The sequence below is a fragment of the Equus caballus genome, chromosome 6 (assembly GCF_041296265.1).
Source record: "Equus caballus isolate H_3958 breed thoroughbred chromosome 6, TB-T2T, whole genome shotgun sequence".
In the NCBI taxonomy this organism is placed as follows: Eukaryota; Metazoa; Chordata; class Mammalia; order Perissodactyla; family Equidae; genus Equus; species Equus caballus.
The window spans coordinates 50,883,196-50,906,749 of NC_091689.1; the positions used below are offsets into that span (position 1 = coordinate 50,883,196).

General features: G+C 36.3%; 1 long non-coding RNA gene across 1 annotated transcript; it reads left to right on the forward strand.

The window, feature by feature from the left end:
* Positions 1–1,113: 1,113 nt before the first annotated feature.
* On the forward strand, positions 1,114–1,843 carry LOC138924905 (uncharacterized). Its single transcript, XR_011440250.1, has 2 exons — positions 1,114–1,289; positions 1,659–1,843. It is a non-coding gene; the product is annotated as an uncharacterized lncRNA (long non-coding RNA).
* Positions 1,844–23,554: the final 21,711 nt, after the last annotated feature.

Consider the following 23,554-nt stretch of genomic DNA (forward strand, 5'->3'; position numbering starts at 1 on the left):
ATACCCATACCACCCAGAATTATTATAACATTAGAAAAGAGGTGAGAGGTGTTAGCCCATGGAACTTGTGGCTTCTCACGGGAGTATGTGTACCTTAACTTAGTTTGCTCACCTTTATCCTATCTAAAGACTTAGAGAGTTTCAGAAAAACATTATGAAAAGCCTCATATTCAATAATACTTTTATTGATTTATCCACAATGTATCCTTTGATATCAGAGATTTTGACTTAGAGCCCATAGATGTACAAAAGGTCCAAAAATGAGTTTCAAAATCTAGAAGTTCTAATCTTTCTCAGGGAGTATCTTCATTGAGATATAAAACCATCTCAGGAAACCTTGAAATTGAATGCCAAATTTTGTGTCTAGATACATTTATGTATTTTTTCTCAATGGGGACGTCTACACTTTCATCATTCTCTCAAATGAGTTGGAAGCAAAAGGAAAATAAAAACTAGAGTTAAAAATGAGAAGCAGAATGGGGGAAAATAGAATTTACAGTCAGAAAGCCTCAATTAAACTCCCTTGTCACACATTATTTGTGTGACTGAATCAAGTAGGGCATCAGTTTCCTCATTTGGAAAAGTTGAGGAGCAGGTAATAAAACCAACTACATTTTCTTACTAACATATTTGGGAAGATCAAGTGAGATATATCTGCACAAGCTTTGTAAAACCAAGGTGCTAGATCAATTACTTTTATGCTTGCATAAATACTTATAATTATCCAGCAAGCTATGTAAACACCTCCTCTAATGGGAAAAAGACTACATCCTCAGGTTGCCCATTTCACAAGAAATAAACAGTACTTGTGGAAGAAAAATATAATGCAACATTCATATAAATCTCATGGCTATCACATCTGGACCCCGAAGTACAAATCAGGCTCTGCTCAGAACTCATCTTTGAGCTACAGACATAAGTTTTGAAAGGGAATTAAGAGATTTCAGTTCTAAGTATAAATAGCTAAAAAGAGAGTGTTATTTTGTCTCATGTAGCCTCTATATTTAATAAAATATCAATAACTGAGATTCCATTATTTTATAATTTAAATAGAATCAGGATTAAGTTGATCTTTATACTTTGTGTTATTCACAATAATAAAAATAATTTTAACAAGATTATTACTTCATTTCAGAAACATAAAAATATTTTTACTCATAGAGTATATTCCTTTTATTACAGCATTTCATTCAAAGTCAGCTATCTTATTTCTCTTGGACTGGATTGTCCCATAAAGGAATAAGCAGTCCCTGGACGTGGGAAGATAACTCAATACCTTTGCTCAAAATGTAAGTTTCTAGAATAGATATTGACTAATAAGTTCTATATTAACAAATTCTGGTTTATGTTCCTGAAAGCATATAGGAAAAAACTTGCACACATACATATATAGGCATATATATATTACATGCACACACACACACACACACATCCAAAGGACTTAAGTTCAAAAACTGAGTACACAGAGAGAAGGAGGCTTTTTGACTTCATGCCTATGTTCCTCATAAGGTACTCTTTAGGAAAGTCTAGGGCACCAAAGGATAGTTTTTGTGAGGAAAGAAAATACACCACCTTGACTTTGGACCAATATCTCTTATTATATCTGCATTAGTAAATGTATATTTTACATCATTTATATGCTTTTATTTTATATTAAGTGATTGGAATGAGTCAAAGAACGGAAACTGTGGAAGTATAACAACAACAAGGATGGCTGCTTCTGACTGTTCCAGATTCATGTACTACATTTGTGAGAAGAAAATGTTTGTCTGACAACCTAATAATGAGACTAACAATAACAATAACAAACAACTAAAGTAAATTTTTCTTATAACAACCTAGACCCTTGGAATTTCTGAGTCTTCCTTTCTTATTTCAGTGTATCTTTTCTTTTTTTATGGGCTGTACTGGTATTCTAGCCTCTGATTGAGAAGAGGCTGGAAAATGGGGTGCATCAGAATGAGGTACATTAGAGCCTCCACTTTTTCCCCTTTCACATGAGTACTGCCAAATCCTTCCAGTTATGAACACAGGCTGGTGGAGTAAGAGAGCATCTTTGCTTCTGATGCAGATTTGGAAGGAGAGTTCTGTACAACCTATTTCTGCAACTCACACAGATTTAGTAAATAACCCTGCAAACTCTAGTCACTGTCATAAACATTTTGACTCAGAATGAATATCAGTAGTAATTAAAATCATTAACCTGTATGAATTATGTATGCATTTGTTTGATTCCTTAACTTTTAGGAGAAAGGCAGTGTGGTATACTGGAAAGAGAATAGTATCTCAAATCAGGCCTGAATTTGAGATTGCACCATACCTGATAGTTATGTGCTCACAAGTCCAAACTTCTGAGTCTTAGTTTACTTATCAGTAAATAAACTTCTAAAGTCTTTTCAAAAGTGGCTGCACCATTTTGCATTCCCAATAAAGGTATATGGAAATTCCTATTGCTTGCATCCTTCCCAAGATTTAATATTGTCAGTTTGTAAAACCATTTTAATAAGCATGTAGTATAATTTAATTTTGGTTTTAATTTGTATTTCCTTAATGAATAAATGATGCTTTTTGTCAATCATATATCTTCTATGGTAAAGTATTTATTTAAATAATTTGCCCATTTTTATTGGATTATTTGTTTTGTTGTTGTCAAGTTATGAGAGTTCTTTATATATTCTTGATACCAGCACTTTATCAAACATGTATTTTGTCAATATTGCCTTCCAGTATTTCAATCTTCTCTTTTATTCACTTAACAGTGTCTTAAAGGAACAAAAGTTTTTGAGTTGAAGAAGTATAACTAATCAATTTTATCATTCATTGCAGATCTTTATGTCCTAAGAAATCTTAAGTTAAAGTTGAAGGATTTTTTCCCTATATTTTCTTCTATAATTGTTTTCCATTGAATTCTATACTCAATGTCTAATTACAAGTTAATTTTTGTATATGATGCAAGGTATCAATCAAGGTTTCTTTTTTTGCATATGAATGTCTAGTTATACCAGCATCACTTTCTGAAAACACTATTCTTCTATTGAAATAGCACAGCATTTTCTAGTGACAATTGATCATTTATGTATGAATCTATTTCTATGCTCTGTCCTGTTTCGTCAATCTGGGTAGCTATCTTCTTTTACCAAATCACAATACCTTGATTACTGTTGCTTCTCATTAAGTCTTAAAGTAAAGTAATATGTTTTCTGGCTTTGTCATTGTTCAAAACTGTTTTGACATCTTTTCGCAAAAACAAAAATTCTCCTATTGATTAGATCTTTATTTTAATTTCATTCTCCAATAAAAGAAACCAGAGCTCCTTGGGGGAAATGGCTGATTCTAAGACAAGGGCAGGAAATATACAAGATAAGCCTGGAGCATTTTCTAATACCAGAAAGTAATACTTGTCGACTTATGCTTAAAATACTTCAAGTGCTTAAAATGGTGGAGATATGTCAAAGGGATACAGGAGCCAAGTAAAAGAGTTCCCAATAGCCACAGCTGGAATAATTTAAACAACAAAATTAAGAGGTACTGTATTATAACCAAAAATATAAAATAAATAGCCCTAATTCCATAATAGAATAAAAATAATTGAGTAAATAAACAGTGGATATATCTCCAGTGAGGAAGAATTCCAAATAAATTATATAATTACTGCCACCTCAATGAGTTAAGGCATAACTCCCCACTCCTTATGTGTGGACCATGCATAGTAACTTTCCTCCAAAGAGTAAAGAATGGAAAGGGGAAAAAATGAATAACTTTATGACAGAAAAATCTGATAAACACTACCTCAGCCATATAGAACCATTCTGGCATCCCAGGGATAAATGCTACTTGATCACAATGTATGATCCTTTTAGTGTGCTGTGGAAATGTTAGCCAGTTCCTTTTTATTTTTTGAGGATTTTTGCGTCTGTGTTTATTAGGGAAATTGGCCTGTAATTTTCTCCTCTTGTAGTCTCTGTGTCTGGTTTTGGTATCATGTCAATGCTCGCCTGATAAACTGAGTTTGGAAATATTCCTCATCTACAATATTTTGGAAGACTTTGAGAAGGATTGATATTAATTCTTCTTTAAGATTTTAATCAAATTCACCAGTGAAAGCATCTGGTCCTGAGTTTTTATTTGCTGGAAATTTTTTATACTAATTCAGTCCCCTTACTCATTTTTTGTCTGCTCAGGTTATCTATTTCTTCAAGATTCATTCTTGATAAGTTGCATGTTTCACAGAATTTCTACATTTCTTCTAAGTTATCCAGTTTGTTGGGATACAATTATTCATAGTAGTCTGCTGTATTCCTTTGCATTTCTTTGGTGTCATTGATAATGTCTCCTCTTTCATTTCCAATTTTATTTATTTAATTCTATTCTTTTTTATTATTAAATCTAGCTAAAAGTTCATCAGTTTTGTAGATCTTTTCAGAAAACTAACTTTTAGTTTTGTTGATCACTTCTATTGATTTTCTAGTCTCTCTTTCTGGTCTCATTTTATTATTTCCTTTATTCTTCTAACTTTAAACATATTCTGTTCTTGATTTTCTAACTTGCTAAGGTATAAAGTTAGGTTATTTATTTTAAATCTTTATTTTTTTTCTTTATGTCAGCATTTATCACAATAAACTTCCCTGTTAGAACTACTTTTGCTGCATCTCATAGGTTTTGGTAGGTTGTGCTTCCATTATCATTTGTTTCAAGATTTTTCTTCCCTTTTAATTTCTTCTTTAAACCATTGGTTGTTCAGGAGTATGTTGCTTAATTTCCACATATTTGTGAATTTTTCATCTTTCTTCCCATTACTGATTTCTAGATTCATACATTGTGATCTAAAAAGATACTTGTTTGATTTTAATCTTCTTAAAATTGTTGAGACTTATCTTGTAACCTAACACATGATCTCTTCTGGAGAATGTTCTGTGTAACTTTGAGAAGAATGTGTATTTTGCTGCGATTGGATGGAATGTTCTGCATATATGTCTGTTAGGTCCGTTTGGTCTAAAGTGTATTTCAAGACCAATATTTTCTTATTGATTTTCTGTCTACATGATCTGTCCATTGTTAAAAGTGAGGGATTGAAGTCCTCTAATATTATTGTCTTGGGGTTTGTTTCTCCTTTAAGATCTGTTAATATTTGCTTAACCTAGGGGCTGGCCTGGTGGTCGAATGGTTATGTTCTCATGCTCCACTGCAGTGGCCCAGGGTTTCTCTAGTTCGGATCCTGGGTGCAGACATGGCACTGCTCATCAAGCCATGCTGAGGTGGTGTCCCACATGCCACAGAAGGACCCACAGCTAAAAATATACAGCTATGTACTGGGGAGTTTTGGGGAGAAAACGTAAAAATAAAACAAAATCTTAAAAAAAACACACAATGCCTTTAAAGTATATATATATATATATGTTTGCTTAACATAGGTACTCCAATGTTGGGCACATATATATATTTACAATTATTGCATTTTCTTAGTGAATAGATACTTTTATACAATGATAAAAGACCATTTTTTGTTAAAGAAACATATATAGTATCTCTGTGTACTTTTGGTTCTCATTTGCATGGAATATCTTTTCCATCCCTTCATTTTCAAACTATGTGTATTCTTAAAGCTGAAATGAGTCTCTTATAGGCAGCATGTAGCTGGGTCTTGTTTTGTATTCAGCCATTCTGTGTTTTCTGTTTATAAAGTGTAATCCATTTACATATAGAGTACTTTTTGATTGGTAAGGACTTATTGTTGCCTTTTTGTTAACTGTTTTCTGGCTGTGTTATAGTTTCTTAGTTCCTTTTTTCCTTTATTGGTGTCTTCCTTTTTTTTTTTTTTTTTTTTGTCTGGTAAAGTCATTATGTCTCCTGCATTTCTGAAGGACTGCTTTGCAGGGAAAAGCATTCTTGATTAGCTGTTGTTTTTCTTTCAACATTTGAATATATCATTTCTCTCTCTCCTGTCTGTCAAGGTGTCTGCTGAGAAATCCTCTGATAGCCTTATGGGTATTCCCTTATATGAGAGGAGGTTTTTTTCCTTCTCTCGCTGCTATCAAAATTTTATTTTTGTCTTTGATTTTTGACCATTTTATTATAATGTGTTTTAATGAAGTCCTCTTTGGGTTGAATCTGTATGTTGACCTATGAGCTTTATGAGCCTGGATGTCCAAATGTCTCCTCAAATTAGGGAAGTTTTGAGATATTATTTCTTTAAATAAGTTTCTGCCCTTTCCTTTCTCTCCTCTCCTTCTGGGATACCCATAGTTCATAGATTAGCTTTCTTGATCATGTCCCATAAATCTCATAAGATTTATTCATCTTTTATTTTAATTTTTTATTGACTTGTATTTTAGAGCAGTTTTAGGTTCACCATAACATTGAAAAGGAGACACAGAGATTTCTCAAATATACACTGCCTCCACATATGCATGGCCTCTCTCATTATCAACATCCCCCACAAGAGTGGTATATTTGTTTGAATTGATGAAGCTATATCTACAAATAATAACTGCCCAAAGTCCATGGTTTACATTATAGTTTACTTTTTGTCTTTGATTTTATGAAGTTTGAAGATGATATGTCTACATTTAGTGTTTTGGGCATTTATCTTGCTTGATGTTTGAGGTCTGGCATTAATTGGGTGCAATTTTCAGTCATTATTATTTCAAATATTTCTTCTGTTTCTTGCTTTCTTTTCTTCCCCTTCTGGTGTTCCTATTTAGTGTATGTTACAACTTTTGTTAGTTGTCCCACAGTCTTCGGATATTCTGTTCTCCTTTTTCAGTCTTTGTTCTCTTTGCTTTTCAGTTTTCAAGGATTATATTGATATATACTCTAGCTCAGAGATTCTTTTCTCAGCCATGTTCAGTCTACTTATAAGCCTATCAAAGGTATTCTTCGTATCTGTTACAGTGTTTTTTTCCTCTAATATTTTTTTTGGTTTCTTCTTAGGATTTCCATCTCTCTGCTTACGTTTCTCATCTGTTCTTGTGTGCTCTCTATGGTATCTATTAGAGAATACAGCATATAATCATAGTTGTTTTAAATTCCCTGTCTGTTAATGCCAACATCTCTACTATATCTGGTTCTGATGCCTGCTCTGCCCATTTGAATTGCGTTTTTGTCTTTAGGTATTCCTAATAATTTTTTCTTGATAGCTGGACATGAGGTACCAGGTAAAAGGAACTGCTATAAATAGGCCTTAATAATGTGGTGGTGAGCCATGTAGGGAGGTGAAGCTTCCCAAACCCTATGATTATGTCTCAGTATTTCAGTAAGCCTATGCCTCTGGACTGTGAATTTCACAAGAATATATCTGTTTTTTCTCCCCCTCATAGGTGGGATCTCCGCAGGGAGTTCCCGCCTCATCCCAATACCCCAGGAGTTTAGGCTCCAGTTAACTAGTTTTCCCTGAAGACAGACCCTGTTAAGATGAACTGAGTGCTCTGGCATATTTTTAAATGTTCCTCCCTCAACCTTCCCTGCCAGAAGCAGGAGGGAATTTTTCTCCAACATTAACTGTGCGAATCTAGTCAAGCTCCTGGAGGTAAATCTCACAATATTATGGGGACTCTCTTATGACTGTTTACCTCTGAAGTTTTTAACTCTCACATTTGTCCAAACTAAGCCTCCAGCAATTCATCTTTTATAGCGTAGGGTCTTCTTTTTATTCCAGCACTGTCCTACACAGGGTTCCACCCAAGTGTCTCTGCTCCACTGAGCTGTGATGGCCTGTCTGTCTTCTGTTCGCCTGTCTCTCTAATCTTGCTGCAGTGGATGCCCTTGTGTCCTCCCTTTTTCTTATGGATGCAAGAAGAGTTGTAAATTTTTCAGTCTGTTTGGCTTTTTACTTGTTGTTTGGTCTAAGTAGCAACTTCCAACCTCCTATGTGTTGAACCTGAAGCCAGAAGTCTCACAGTTCACTTTTGGTGTTATATGTCCTATGGGTTTTGACAAACATATTGACACGTATTCACTATAAGAGCATCATACTGTAAGAAACTTATGACTGTATCCTTCCAACTTTTTCCCCTACCTTTTGTAGTATTTCTGAAATTTAGTTTGTTTTTTGTCTGTTACAGATCCCACTAATTCCTGATTATTAGTGATGTGAGCAACTTTTCATGTACCAATTGATCACCTGTATATCTTCTTTTGAAAAATGTCTATTCAAATCCTTTCCATTTTTAGTCAGTTTGGTTTTTTTTTGCTATTGAATTGTATGATACTGTGGATGTTCAGTATCAAACACATAGTTTGCAAATATTTTCTCCCATTCGTTAGGTTAATCTTTATTTTTTTTTGATTGTCTCTTTTGCTGTTCAGAAGCTATTTATATTGATGTAGTCCCATGTGTTTATTTTTTGTTGTTTTCCTTGTAATTTTTGTATTAATATCCAAAAATTCATTGCCAAGACCAATGTCAAGGGGATTTTTTCCCTGTGTTTTCTTCTAGGAATTTTATGGTTTCTTGTCTTGCATTTAAGTCTTTAATTCATTTTAAGTTAATTTTTGTGAGTGGTTTAAGATAGGGGTCCAGTATTGTTCTTTGGCATGTGATTATCCAGTTTTCCCAGCACCATTAATTAAAGAACCTATCCTTTCTCCATTGAGTATTCTTGACTCCCTTGCCAAATATTAGTTGACCATATATTCATGAGCTCATTTCTGAACTCTTGATTCTGTTCCATTGATTTGTTTCTGCCTTTAGGCTAGTACCACACTGTTTTAATTACTACTACTCTGTAGTATAATTTGAAATCAAGATGTGTGATGCTGGGGCTGGCCTAGTGGTGTAGTGGTTGAGTTTGTATGCTCCACTTCAGCAGCCTGGGGTTTGTGGATTTGGATCCCAGGTGCAGACTTACACACCACGCATCAAGCCTTGCTGAAGTGGCATCCTACACACAAAGTAGAGGAAGATTAGTGCAGATATTAGCTCAGGGCCAATCTTTCACGTCAAAAAAAAAGTGTGATGCCTCTGTTTTTATTTTTCTTTCTTTAGATAGCTTAGAATATTTGGTGTTTTTAATGGTTCCATCAAATTTTAGAATAGGTGTTTCTATTTCTGTGAAAAATGCCATTGGAAATTTGATAGGAATTGTATTGACTCTCTAGAGGCTTTGGGCAGTGTGGACATATTAACAAGAGTAATTATTTGAATCTTGAACTTGGGATAGCTTTCTATTTATTTTTGTCTCCTTCAATTTCTTTCATTAATGTCTTGCTTTCAGTGTACAGCTCTTTCACCACTTTGGTTAAATTTTTAACTAAGTATTTCATTGTTTTTGATGATATTATGAATGATATTGTTTTATTTTTTCCAGATATGTCATTGTTAGTACATAGAAATATAACTGATATTTTTATGTTGATTTTGTATCCTGCTACTTTGCTGAATTTGTTTATTAATTATACAGTTTTTGTTGAAATTTTTAGTATTTTTCTATGATAAGATTATCATTTGCAAACAGATGATTTTACTTCTTCCTTTTTTTATTTTGATGCCTTTATTTTTTTTTCTTGCCTAATTGCTCTGGTTAGGACTTCCAGCACTCTGTTGAATAAGAGTAGTGGGAGTAGGCACCCTTGTGTTATTCCTGATCTTAGAGGAAAAGCTTTCAACCTTTCATCTTTGATATGATATAGCTGTGGGTTTGCCATACATGGCCTTCACTATGTTGAGGTACATTTTCTATATCTCATTTGTTGAGAGTGTTTATTGTGAAAGGATGTTGAATTTGTCAAATGTTTTTTCTGCATCTTTTGAGATGATCATATGCTTTTATCCCTCATTTTGTTTTATCACATTTATTTATTTCTGCATGTTGAAGCATCCTTCCATCCCAGGGAAAAAACCCACTTCATCATGGTGTATGATCCTTTTAATTTGCTGTGGAATTTGGTTTGCTAGTATTTTGTTGAGAATTTTGGTGTCTATATTCACCAAGGATTAGGCAGGCAGGTTTTTTTTTTTTTTCCTTGAAGTGTCCTTGTCTGGCTGTGACATCATAGTAATGCTGGCCTCATAAAATGAGTTGGGAAGTGTTCCTTACTCTTCAACTTTTTAGATGAGTTTGAAAGGGGTTGACATTAATTCTTCTTAAAACTCTTGGTAGAGGGGGAGGAGGATCCAAGATGGCGCCGTGAGTAGTCCTCTTTGTCTCTCCCCCTTCGAGTCTACAATTATTTGGACACTCATTGCTTAATAAAGGATATCCAGACAGCATCTCTGGAGGTCTGAGAGACCCACGCGACTATACATCGGAAGGCGGACAGACTTCCCTCTGGGAGGTTGTAGAGATAGGTGAAAACTCTCCGACCCCGACCGAACAGCCTAGTACCTGCAAGCAGCTTTCTTCCAACGGACGCCCCCAGAAGATCAACACACACCTAGGGCAGGAGTGAGCACACAACAGAGGAGTGAAGCTGGAAACAGGTGACCAGAACCCTACCTAAACCTCCCGCAATTACTCCTAAACGCAGAGGGAAACTCTAGAGTTACACACCTGAGCCTGTGGGGAGAGTCTCTCCCTGCCATTGGCAGGGAGATCCCGCCTGGTGTTCGCGGTGCCCGGAGGGTCCCAGAGAGAATCACTGAGGGTATGGAGTTCCCCTGGCTGCCACTGCCTGCATGGTGGGGAAAGGGATTGCCGGAGATCTCAGAGAGGACGGGGTCTGGGTGAAGCTGCAGAGGCCGGCTCCACACCCGGGAGGGGAAGCTCCAGAGTTCTGCCCAGGCAGCAGACAAAACTCTCTCTCTGCCATTGGTGGATGGGCTACGCCCAGCATTCACAACTCCGGGAAAGTCCCGGAGAGAATCCCAGAGGGCGAGGCGACCCCCAGCTGCCGTTGCCCGCCCCGTGGGGCAGGGGATTGTGGGAGATCTCGGAGAGGACTGGGGCTGGGGGGAGCTCCAGAGGCCAGCTCTGCAGCCCGGAGGGGAAGCTCCAGAGTTCTGCCCGGGCAGCAGACAAAACTCTCTGTCGGCTATTAGCAGAGGGGCTACGCCCAGCATCCACAACACCGGGAGGGTCCCGGAGAGGAGAATATCAGGCAGGGCAGCAGCTGACCAGCTACCACTGAAATCAGGATTTCCGGCTATCCCCCAGACAGGGCAAAGTGCTCCCTGAGTTCCTGGGGAACAGGACTGGGGCTGGGTGGAGTTCCAGTGACCCAGCTCCGTAGCCTAGGGGGAAATCCTACAGGCTCACAGCAGCCTCAGGGAAAGCCTCTGCACAGCACTAGTAGAGAGCACCCATCCGGCAGCCACAAGGCTGGAAGACCCCGGGACAAAAGTAGCATAGCTAGGTGAGCTAACCACAGACTGTAGAAGATGCCAATAGCTCTGCTGCGACCCATAGTGGACAAGTGAGATTTTGTGGGTGCCGACAGTGACGGAGTGGCAAATATAAGTGATCCTACCCCTGGCCGCTGGAAAAGCCCATAACACCGTTGCAGACCCCAAGGAGGGAACACGTCTAGGTGGGCTGCAACAGTAGGCACCAGCAGCCTGAAGCCCCCCTGTGACAGCTCCCACGGCAGAAGAGGGAATCCAAAAGACCACTGTGACTACAAGGAGGGGCCCAGGCCCAGTTAGCAACTGCGGATAGAGTTCCTTGTTGGTGCAGTATAAACAGCTGCTCCCCCACCAGAGCAGCAGAAACAAGTGGAAGGAGCAACTAAACTCTATCTCCATGAGGAGGCACAAATCTACAACATCAAGCAATATGAAAAAATACATTAAATCTCCAGAACAGAAGGAAAATAACAAATACACAGAAAACAATCCCAAAGAAAATGAGATATATAACCTAAATGATGACTTCAAAACAGCCATCATTAAAATACTCAATGAGTTAAGAGAGAATTCAGATAGACAACTCAACGAGTTCAGGAGCTATGTCACAAAAGAGTTTGATACAATAAAGAAGAACCAAACAGAAATACTGGAAATGAAGAACACAATAGAGGAGATTAAGAAAAATCTAGATGCACTGAACAGTAGGGCCGATAATATGGAAGAAAGAATTAGCAATTTGGAAGATGGCAATATAGAAATGCTGCAGGCAGAGGAGGAGAGAGAAGTAAGACTAAAAAGAAATGAAGAAACTCTCCAAGAATTATCAGACACAATTAGGAGATGCAACGTAAGGATTATAGGTATACCAGAGGGAGAAGAGAAGGAGAGAGGGGCAAAAAGCCTATTCAAAGAAATAATGGCTGAGAACTTCCCAAATCTAGTGAGAGAGATGGATCTTCAGGTGACAGAAGCCAATAGATCTCCAAACTTTATCAATGCAAGAAGACCAACCCCACGGCATATAGTAGTGAAGCTAGCAAAAGTCAACGACAAGGAGAAAATACTAAGGACAGCCAGGCAAAAGAAACTAACCTACAAAGGAACCCCCATCAGGCTATCAGCAGATTTCTCAGCAGAAACTTTGCAGGCTAGAAGAGAGTGGAATGATATATTCAATAATCTGAAGGACAAAAACCTACAGCTGAGAATTCTCTACCCAACGAAAATATCCTTCAAATACGATGGAGAAATAAAAACTTTCCCAGATAAATAAAAGTTAAGGGAGTTCATTGCCACAAAACCTCCTCTTCAGGAAATCCTCAGGAAAACCCTCATTCCTGAAAAATCAAAAAAGGAAAGGGGCTACAAAACCGAGAGCAGAGGAGATAAGTAGAAGGACAACAACAGAGAGTAGCAGCTCTTCATCAGAGCAGATTAAACCATGGGACGAGAAACAAAGGAAATTGAAGAAAACCAGAAAACAAGACATAAAATGGTAGTGGTAGGCCCCCACATCTCAATAATCACTCTAAATGTAAATGGATTGAACTCCCGAATCAAAAGACACAGAGTGGCAGGATGGATGAAAGAACAAGACCCAACAATATGCTGCCTCCAGGAAACACACCTCAGCCCCAAAGACAAACACAGACTCAAAGTGAAGGGATGGAGAACAATACTCCAAGCTAATAATGAACAAAAGAAAGCAGGTGTCACTATGCTAATATCAGACAAGGTAGACTTCAAAGCAAAACAGAAAAAGAAAGACAAAGAGGGACAGTATATAATGATAAAAGGGACTCTCCACCAAGAAGACATAACACTTATAAATATATACGCACCCAACACAGGAGCACCAAAATTTGTAAAGCAACTCTTAATAGAACTAAAAGAAGACATCAACAACAATACAATAATAGTAGGGGACCTCAACACACCATTAACACCAATGGACAGAACATCCAGACAGAAAATCAACAAGGAAATAATAGAATTAAATGAAAAATTAGACCAGATGGACTTAATAGATATATATAGAACACTTCATCCAAAAACAGCAGGTTACACATTCTTCTCAAGTGCACATGGAACATTCTCAAGGATTGACCATATTTTGGGAAACAAAGCAAACATCAATAAATACAAGAGAGTTGAAATAATATCAAGCATCTTTTCTGATCATAATGCTATGAAACTAGAAATCAACTACAAGAAAAAAGCAGAGAAAGGTGCAAAAATGTGGAGACTAAACAACACGCTTCTGAACAAACAATGGATCATTGAAGAAATTAAAGAAGAAATCAAATATTATCTGGAGACAAATGAAAATGAGAACACGACATACCAAATCATTTGGGATGCAGCAAAAGCAGTCCTAAGAGGGAAATTCATCGCAATACAGGCTCACCTCACTAAACAAGAAAAAGCTCACATAAGCAACCTCAAACGACACCTAACAGAACTAGAAAAAGAAGAACAAACAAAGCCCAGAGTCAGTAGAAGGAGGGAAATAAGAAAAATAAGAGCAGAAATAAATGATATTGAAACAAAAAAGACAATAGAAAGGATCAATGAAACAAAGAGTTGGCTCTTCAAAAAAATTAACAAAATCGACAAACGTTTAGCCAGACTCACCAAGAAAAGAAGAGAGAAATCGCAAATAAATAAAATTAGGAATGAGAGAGGAGAAATCACAACAGATACCAATGAAATACAAGGGATCATAAGAGAATACTATGAAAAACTATATGCCAACAAATTGAACAACCTGGAAGAAATGGACAAATTCCTAGACTCCTACAATCTCCCCAAACTGAATCAGGAAGAAATAGAGAATCTGAATAGGCCAATCACAAGTAAGGAAATAGAAACGGTAATTAAAAACCTCCCCAAAAATAAGAGTCCAGGACCAGACGGCTTCTCTGGAGAATTCTACCAAACATTCAAAGAAGACTTAATACCTATTCTTCTCAAACTGTTCCAGAAAATTGAGAAAGATGGAGTACTCCCTAACACATTCTATGAAGCCAACATCACTCTGATCCCCAAACCTGACAAGGACAACACAAAGAAGGAGAACTACAGGCCGATATCACTGATGAACATAGATGCAAAAATCCTCAACAAAATTTTGGCAAACCGAATACAGCAATACATCAAAAAGATTGTACACCATGATCAAGTGAGATTTATACCAGGGACACAGGGATGGTTCAACATCTGCAAGTCAATCAACGTGATACACTACATCAACAAAATGAAAAACAAAAACCACATGATCATCTCAATAGATGCAGAGAAAGCATTCTACAAGATCCAACACCCATTTATGATAAAAACCCTCAATAAAATGGGTATAGAAGGAAAGTACCTCAACATGATAAAGGCCATATATGACAGACCCACAGCCAACATCATACTCAATGGACAAAAATTGAAAGCCATCCCTCTGAGGACAGGAACAAGACAAGGGTGCCCACTTTCACCACTCCTATTCAACATAGTACCGGAGGTGTTGGCCAGAGCAATTCGGCAGGAAAAAGAAATAAAAGGAATCCAAATAGGTAACGAAGAAGTAAAACTCTCGCTGTTTGCAGACGACATGATCTTATATATAGAAAACCGCAAAGAATCCACAGAAAAACTATTAGAAATAATCAACAACTACAGCAAAGTAGCAGGGTATAAAATCAACATACATAAATCAGTAGCATTTCTATACACTAACAATGAACTAACAGAAAAAGAACTCAAGAACTCAATCCCATTCACAATCGCAACGAAAAGAATAAAATACCTTGGGATAAACTTAACCAAGGAAGTGAAGGATCTATACAATGAAAACTACAAGACTTTCTTGAAAGAAATTGATGACGACATAAAGAGATGGAAAGACATTCCATGCACATGGATTGGAAGAATAAACAAAGTTAAAATGTCCATACTACCTAAAGCAATCTACAGATTCAATGCTATCCCAATCAGAATCCCAAGAACACTCTTCACAGAAATTGAACAAAGAATCCTAAAATTCATATGGGGCAACAAAAGACCGCAAATTGCTAAAGCAATCCTGAGCAAGAAAAACAAAGCCGGCGGAATCACAATCTCCGATTTCAAAACATACTACAAAGCTACAGTGATCAAAACAGCATGGTACTGGTACAAAGACAGGTCCACAGATCAATGGAACAGAATTGAAAGCCCAGAGATATAACCACACATCTATGGACAGCTAATCTTCAACAAAGGAGCAGAGGGTCTACAATGGAGAAAAGAAAGTCTCTTCAACAAATGGTGCTGGGAAAACTGGACAGCCACATGTAAAAGATTGAAAATTGACCATTCTTTTTCACCACACACCAAAATAAACTCAAAATGGATCAAAGACCTAAAGATTAGGCCTGAAACAATAAGTCTTCTAGAAGAGAATATAGGCAGTACACTCTTTGACATCAGCTTCAAAAGAATCTTTTCGGACACTATAACTCCTCAGTTGAGGGAAACAATAGAAAGAATAAACAAATGGGACTTCATCAGACTAAAGAGCTTCTTTAAGGCAGGGGAAAACAGGATTGAAACAAAAAAACAGCTCACTAATTGGGAAAAAATATTTATAAGCCACTTATCTAACAAAGGGTTAATCTCCATAATATACAAAGAACTCACACGGCTTAACAACAAAAAAACAAACAACCCGATCAAAAAATGGGCAGAGGACATGAACAGACATTTCTCAAAAGAAGATATGAACATGGCCAATAGACACATGAAAAGATGTTCATCATCGCTAATCATCAGGGAAATGCAAATCAAAACTACACTAAGATATCACCTTACACCCGTTAGATTGGCAAAAACATCCAAAACCAAGAGCGACAAATGTTGGAGAGGTTGTAGAGAAAAAGGAACCCTCATACGCTATTGGTGGGAATGCAAACTGGTACAGCCACTATGGAAAACAGTATGGAGATTTCTCAAAAAGTTAAAAATAGAAATACCCTATGACCCAGCCATCCCGTTACTGAGTATCTATCCTAAGAACCTGAAATCAGAAATCCCAAGAGTCCCTTGCACCCCTATGTTCATCGCAGCATTATTTACAATAGCCAAGACATGGAACCAACCTACATGCCCAGAAACTGATGATTGGATAAAGAAGATGTGGTATATATACACAATGGAATACTACTCAGCGATAAAAAAAGACGAAATTGGCCCATTCGCAGCAACGTGGATGGACCTCGAGGGTATTATGTTAAGCGAAATAAGCCAGTCAGAGAAAGATGAACTCTATATGACTCCACTCATAGGTAGAAGTTAGTGTATTGACAAGGAGATCTGATCGGTGGTTACCAGGGAAAAGGTGGGGTGGGGGGAGGGCACAAAGGGGGAAGTGGGGTACCCACAACACGACTAACAAAAATGTACAACTGAAATCTCACAAGGTTGTAATCTATCATAACATTAATAAAAAAAAAAAAATGCAGGTGCTGCCAGGCAGAATGAAAGCTCACTCCCGGAGCACGTGTATACGATCAAGAGATCGGAAGGATATGAATGGAGCACTGGCAGCATCTCTCCAGGTGGAACCCCTTTTAAAATGATCCTGGCTGGCTCCCTTGCATGTGGTCCAAGCAGAACATCAATGCAGTCTTGCTGCCGCTCTTAGGAGAAGTGCAGTTTGCTGTACTGAAGCGCGCTCGGTGCCTGGGCCTCCCTACCCTACTGGATCCAGCCTCTTGCCCTTAGATGAGCTTTAGTCATGGATCACTCTGTACCCCTATAGTCTCCAGCATTCTGAGCAATCTCCCTGAAACTCTGCTTATTTAAAGTAAAGATGGAGGACTGGCCTGGTGGAGCAGTGGTTAAGTTTGCACGTTCTCTTTGGGGGTGGGGTGGCGGGTTTGCAGGTTGGGATCCTAGGTGCGGATGTAGCACCGCTTGGCAAGCCATGCTGCGGTAGGCGTCCACATATAAAGTGGACAAGGTGGGCACAGATGTTAACTCAGGGCTAATCTTCCTCAGTAAATAAATAAATAAATAAAGATGTAAACACCAAAAAAAAAAAAAAAAAACTCTTGGTAGAATTCTCAATTGAAGCTCTCTGGTACTGGGCTTTCCTTTGTTGAGAAGTTTTTGATTTCTGATTTAATCTCCTTACTCATTATTGGTCTGTGCAGATTTTCTATGTCTTTATGATTCATTCTCAGTGCATCCCAAACAGAGACGTACGATGGCTCTTGGCCGCTTGAGTTCTCTGGACAAGTAGGATTATAAGCTATGCTCAGCTGTGGACAGGGTTTCTGCCTTGCTTAGGAAAGGCTTGCTGCATTTCCACCACCTTTTGTGGGAGGGCATAGGATGTGCTCCAGGGCTGCCTAGCATCTCAGATCAGGTTTTCTGGTTGGGAAAAACTGGAGGTTATGCTCAGCAGTTGTAAATTCTTTATGTAAATATGTATGCATCCATAAAAAGAAAATTGATGAGAGGACAAAAATTTAAATGTTACATGTATGTATCTTGAGATGTTGAGATTACAGATGATTTTTTCTTTTGTATCTTTTCAAAATTTTGCCTATCTCTATTTTCTAATATGTCTAAAATGAATATGTCATGTATTTTCATTTAAAAAGTGATTTTCTAAGCAAGAACTCCAAGTACAGTCTATCATGTCTTAAATAAGATATTTCTAGAAAATATTCAGTTTAATATAGAAAACAATAATGATCTCTGAAAAAGCAAAGAATCATAGTAGTAGCCACAGTTAAAGACTGAGAAGCTAACAATAAAATGAAAACACGTCTAAATCTGTCTAACCATCCAGTCATTTTTCCAGCTCCTTGCTACACATTTTGTGGATGTTTTTATTTATCACTTATAAATCAGTTATTGTGTGCCAGGCATTTTTCTATTAAACTGTTTACAAATATTGACTTACAAATCCTCAATGAAAATCTGCCGTTCTCGCCATTTTTATGGTAAGGATGTTGGATGTAGAGAGATTAAGTATTTCATCTAATGTCACACAGTCAATAAGTGTTAAAAGCAGAATTTGAAACCAAGCATTCTGCCTCGAGAGTGGCTAATAATTATAATTTATATAGTTGTTTTTTCTTGTTGTATATTGGGTGGCCCAATGTGAGTTTTCTTTAGTTGCATGCTTTTTATTATCATCATTACTATCATCATTAGCAAAAGCAATGATAATCATCACCACCAGCTGCAGCAGCAGCATCACACTCTAACAAGTACCCTTTACTACATACTAACCACTATTTGGGTTTTAATCTTCACAAACAACCGTAATGTAGGCATTGTTATCTGTATTTGATGATTAAAGAACCGGAGACTTAAAGGAGTTAAAGATATTGTCCATGGACAAACAGGTTGTAACTAACAGAGTCTAGATTTTTTTAAGACAGATCTGATTCCACATCTTATGCACAAATCACAAAGAGTATATCAAGTTTTTTCCACCTATATCCAGCATGATAAGAATGAAAAGCTAATAGTCATTTCTTCAATCATTTTAATTGATATTGTGAATCTAATTCTGAAGAGAATATTAGAAATATCTTAAGAATCAGAAATACAAAGTTATAATATATCTTGTTTATATAAATTTTCCTTACATGTGCATAGTAATATTTTACAGAATCCTAACTGAAGACACCTAAACTTGCAGTACCAATAGCTAAGAAGCATTAAATGACTGGAAATAGATTCCTAAATGAGTCCTGTGTGATTTATAATTAAGAAATTTGAAGAGTAAAATTAATGAATGTAGCATATCTATCAACATGTATTTTGAAGGCTCTGCATTTTTGTCTCTGCTGATTAGAAGATTTTGAAAATTTCAAGTCAGGATATGTCACTCCATCTTTCTTCGTAACTACAAAATATAGAAGATGAACATGTTGCTTTTCAAACCATGAATATAAATAAGAAAAGCCACAAATATAACAGATTCCAGGACTTGGAATTCACAGAAATCATTAGAATAGCCAGATATTTTATTCATTTCTGTGTCTACTGTTTGTATACTGCTGCACTTCTCTTTTTTAAAAACCTTTCCTCAGACTTTAGGCTTCCCTACCTCTCATTTTATTCACACTTTCTGGTTCCTTTACCTTGCCATTTAACTTTAAAGTCAGATGTTGACTTTCAAAAGTTGGTAAGAATTTAACCAAATATAAAAAGGCAGAGGGAACAGAGCACAACAGATAAAAATAATTACTCTGAATCAACAGGGACACTGTACTGATAACTGGAAAAAACTGTTGTTCAACTTTTCTCTTTAAAATACAAAAATATCAAACCTAGTTATTACGTATGCCCTGTAAGTACTGATATTTTTTGAATCTATGTATTACAAAATTGATATTTAAAAATACAAACTCAAATTAATCATAATTTAACTTTCATTCTAAATATAGCAATTTAAAAATGAAAATTTTCTCTGTGAAACCTTAGCATTCTCAAACTCCCAACCTCCCAACCTTATGGAATTTATAGGATATACTTTAGGGATCTTAATACATAAATCTTCCTAAGTAGAATCAGTTTTATAATCTGCTACCAGGGAGAATGGCCATGCGTTTTATTAATGTCACTTTATATCACTGTATCTTAATCAATTTCAATGCATAAGTTTCTGTTAAGTCTTAAATAGAGTGATTACATATCTCAAAAGAACCTACTTTTCCATTTATTCTTTTTATTTTTGTTATTTGGAGTAGCTGGTTTTTAGTATTTTTTATTTTATTTTGTTTTCTTTTGTTCTGATTGTCAGTTTACTCTAATTCCCTGTGATCAAACCTAAAAGAAAGCTCTTTTAATAAGTTTAAATTTCAAAATTTCCATCTTACTTTTAATCAGTTGATAAATCTATTATTTATTTAACTTTTTGGCTGGGTAACTATTTATCTTGTTTGCATACTATCAACGTAATGTAAAATAACACGAAGATTGCCTACTGAGATAAATTTTATTATAGAATAAGAAAGAGGAGACAATGGTTTTTCATCTTCCTACTTCACAATTCTGAGAATTTTACTAAAATGCCCATTTTTTTCACTTTTCCAGTAACTGAACTTTACAAGCTTACTAAAAGAGAGCATCTTCTGCTTTTTTCCCCTGCTTTTTTCATCATACAATTATGTCTAACTCTGTCTACATCTTTTTGCCATAATTGTCCTATGAGCAGCCTGACCGATGGTTTCAAAAGGAAAGAAATGAAGAACTGATAATGGAAGTGATCTCTCTAAGATTGTTAGTACCTGAGTCTTTGTCTTAATATCCCAACAACAACTGAGACTGATCAGAAATATTTTTAACACCAGCTTTTCCCCTTGGCTACCTGTCTCAACCCTGTGCTCAAGAAAGATCATTTTGTGACTCTAGTTGTGAATCCTTCAGAGAGATGAATAAATGTACTGCGTTCTGTTGCCAGTTCCTACATAGGAATTTCCAAGCTGACTCAACATAAGATGATGTTCATCCAAAGGAAATAGTGGTATATCTTGTAGAGCTATCTGCACCCCCATGTTCACTGCAGCATTATTTAAAACAGACAAGATATGGAAACAACATAAATGTCCTTCAGTGGATAAATGTATAAAGAAAATGGAGTATGTTCAGTCAAAAAAAAGGGGCTACTGCTATTTGTGACAATATGCATGAACCTGGAAGGCATTATGCTAAGTGAAATAAGACAGACAGAGAAGAGGAATATTGTATGGTAACACTTACATGTTGAAATCTATTTTTTGAAAAAGTGACGATTTCATAGATACATAGAATAGAATGGTAGTTACCAGGAGCTGGGAGGAGGAAACGGGCAGATGTAGATCACAGGGTACAAACTTGCACTTATAAGAAGTGTAAGTTCTGAGGATTTAATGTACAGCAAGGTGATTATAGTTAATAATATGTACCATATACTTTGAAGTTGCTGAGATTAAATCTTTACCATTCTCACCACAGACAAAAAGAAAAAAAAGTTAACAATGTGATATGGTAATTATCTTGAACTTTCCATCTTGATTATTCCAGAATGTATATGTATATAAGATCTTTATATTGTACACTTTAAATTGTATTTGTATAATTATATATTTGTATATATATATAAATTTGTATATTTGTCAATTATTCCTCAATAAAATTGGAAAATAGAAATAATTGTATTACATTATGATGTAGATGGACCAGTACATGTACAAAATAAAAAAGTATTCACAATTAATGATCCACTGGGCATTATACTTTACCCACATTCTTACATTTAATCCTCTTGAAAATATGAGGTGGCAATTATCATCTTCGTTTTTTCAATAAGAATATAAAAACAAAGAAATTAACTTAGCCAAGGGCACACCATATGAACTGCAGCAGAAGCAAGATTCCTACATAATATTATAACATCAGAAAATGCAGTATTTCAAAATTCAATTAGTGCATTATCCTAGATTTGAACAGTACATTTGGTACGTATCCATTTAAAGCAGTTTTCATCTTACCAGAAAAAAGAAAAGTTATATTGACTTTTCACTAGCTATTTGAGCACATATTGGTTTGAAGAAAATTTCCTTGCACAGTCAACGCACAACACATCTCTTTTTATGGAGAGAAACAACTCCCACTCTATGCCTGTATCAGGTATGTTGAAAGGATAATGATAAGAAATGCTAAATGATAAGAAACAGATGAGGACAACTTAAATTGATCATAATATCTGAAACTATCCATAGTCGTTTTTTTTTCTTCTTTTCTTCCACACATTTATATGCTGAAATGATTCAAAACCTTAAAGAGCGGGTAAAAACAGCTGAGTTGTAAATCTTTATTTATGTTTAGATAGAAATTTACAGCTCTTTGTTCTTCTGTTAACCATCAAATAATGTAACATAAGACATTATAAATTTCAAAACTCTACTGGACTAGAGTGTCATCATATAAAAATATCGATACCAAAAACTCTTTTTTTGAATGATATTTTTCTAGCATTGACACCAAAGCATAGTGATTATGCGTGCACACTCTGGACCCATACTGCCTGCATTTGAACCTTGACTCTTCTACTTGCTGTCTTGGAACTTCAGTAAGTTCCTTAATTTTTCTGAGCCTCAGATTCTTAACCTAAAAATTAAGGTAATTATAATGTGTAGTTCAGAGCATATTTTGAAGATGACGTGATTTGGTGCATATAAGAATCTTAGAAATAATGCCTGGCAAAAAAATAAAAATCAAATCAAAAATAGTAAATAAATGCTAACTTCCAAAAATAAAAGATGGGCAAATTTTGAGCCCAGTCTCAGGAGTTTGTGCCTGAACTCAGTGAGCTTAGAATTCTAAATATAAATAAAAATATATTTATTGCTGGAATCCACTTTCTATATTGACTCATCAAAAGAGGTTTCAGCATGCCTGACTGATTAATCATCTATCTTCAAGGGATTAATCTGTGTCCACTCTCTTACTTTGTGAGTATATCTTGCTTCTAATCTCAATTAGAAAAGGATAATTTTAGTCATGACTGTGTCTTCTAAATTCACAATCATCCAGAGTAGATTGTCTTCACAATTTTTATTGTTGTTGTTGTTAGTTGGCTTAAATAGCAAAATTCATTGTCTTGCTGTTCTGTAGGCTAGAAGTTGGAATCAAGATGTTGGCAGGGTTGGTTCCTTCTGAGGGCTGTGAAGGAAGGATCTGTTCCAGGCCTCTCTCCCTGGCTTGTAGATGGTCATCTTCATGTTCACATGGCCTCTTCCCTGTATCTTCACATTGTCTTCCCTTTGTGTGTTTCTCTGTGTCCAAATCTCCCCTTTCTATAAGGCTATCAGTCATATTGAATTAGGGCACACATATTACCTCACTGTAACTTGATTACCTATGTAAAGAATATATCTCCAAACAAGGTCACACTCTGAGGTATTGGGGTTAGGACTTCAACATATGAATTTTGGGGGGACACAATGCAACTATTCCAGGCTTTGGATATTGTTAAGTCAGTCTATATGTACCAGGCTGCTCTCTCTTTTTATTATATCTCTGGACAGGAAATGAAGGTCCTGTCTCTCTGACCCAAAAATGCAGACTAATAACTGGATGACTTACCTTCATCCTAAGATCTCAACCTATCCTTCCATGGCCACATTGTAGTCCATGCTCACCCAAAACCACTCCACTTTGGAACACTTATGGTCAAATATCCTTCTCTCTGGCCCTAAATGCATATTCCTTCCACACTTCATCTCAATCACTCCAACC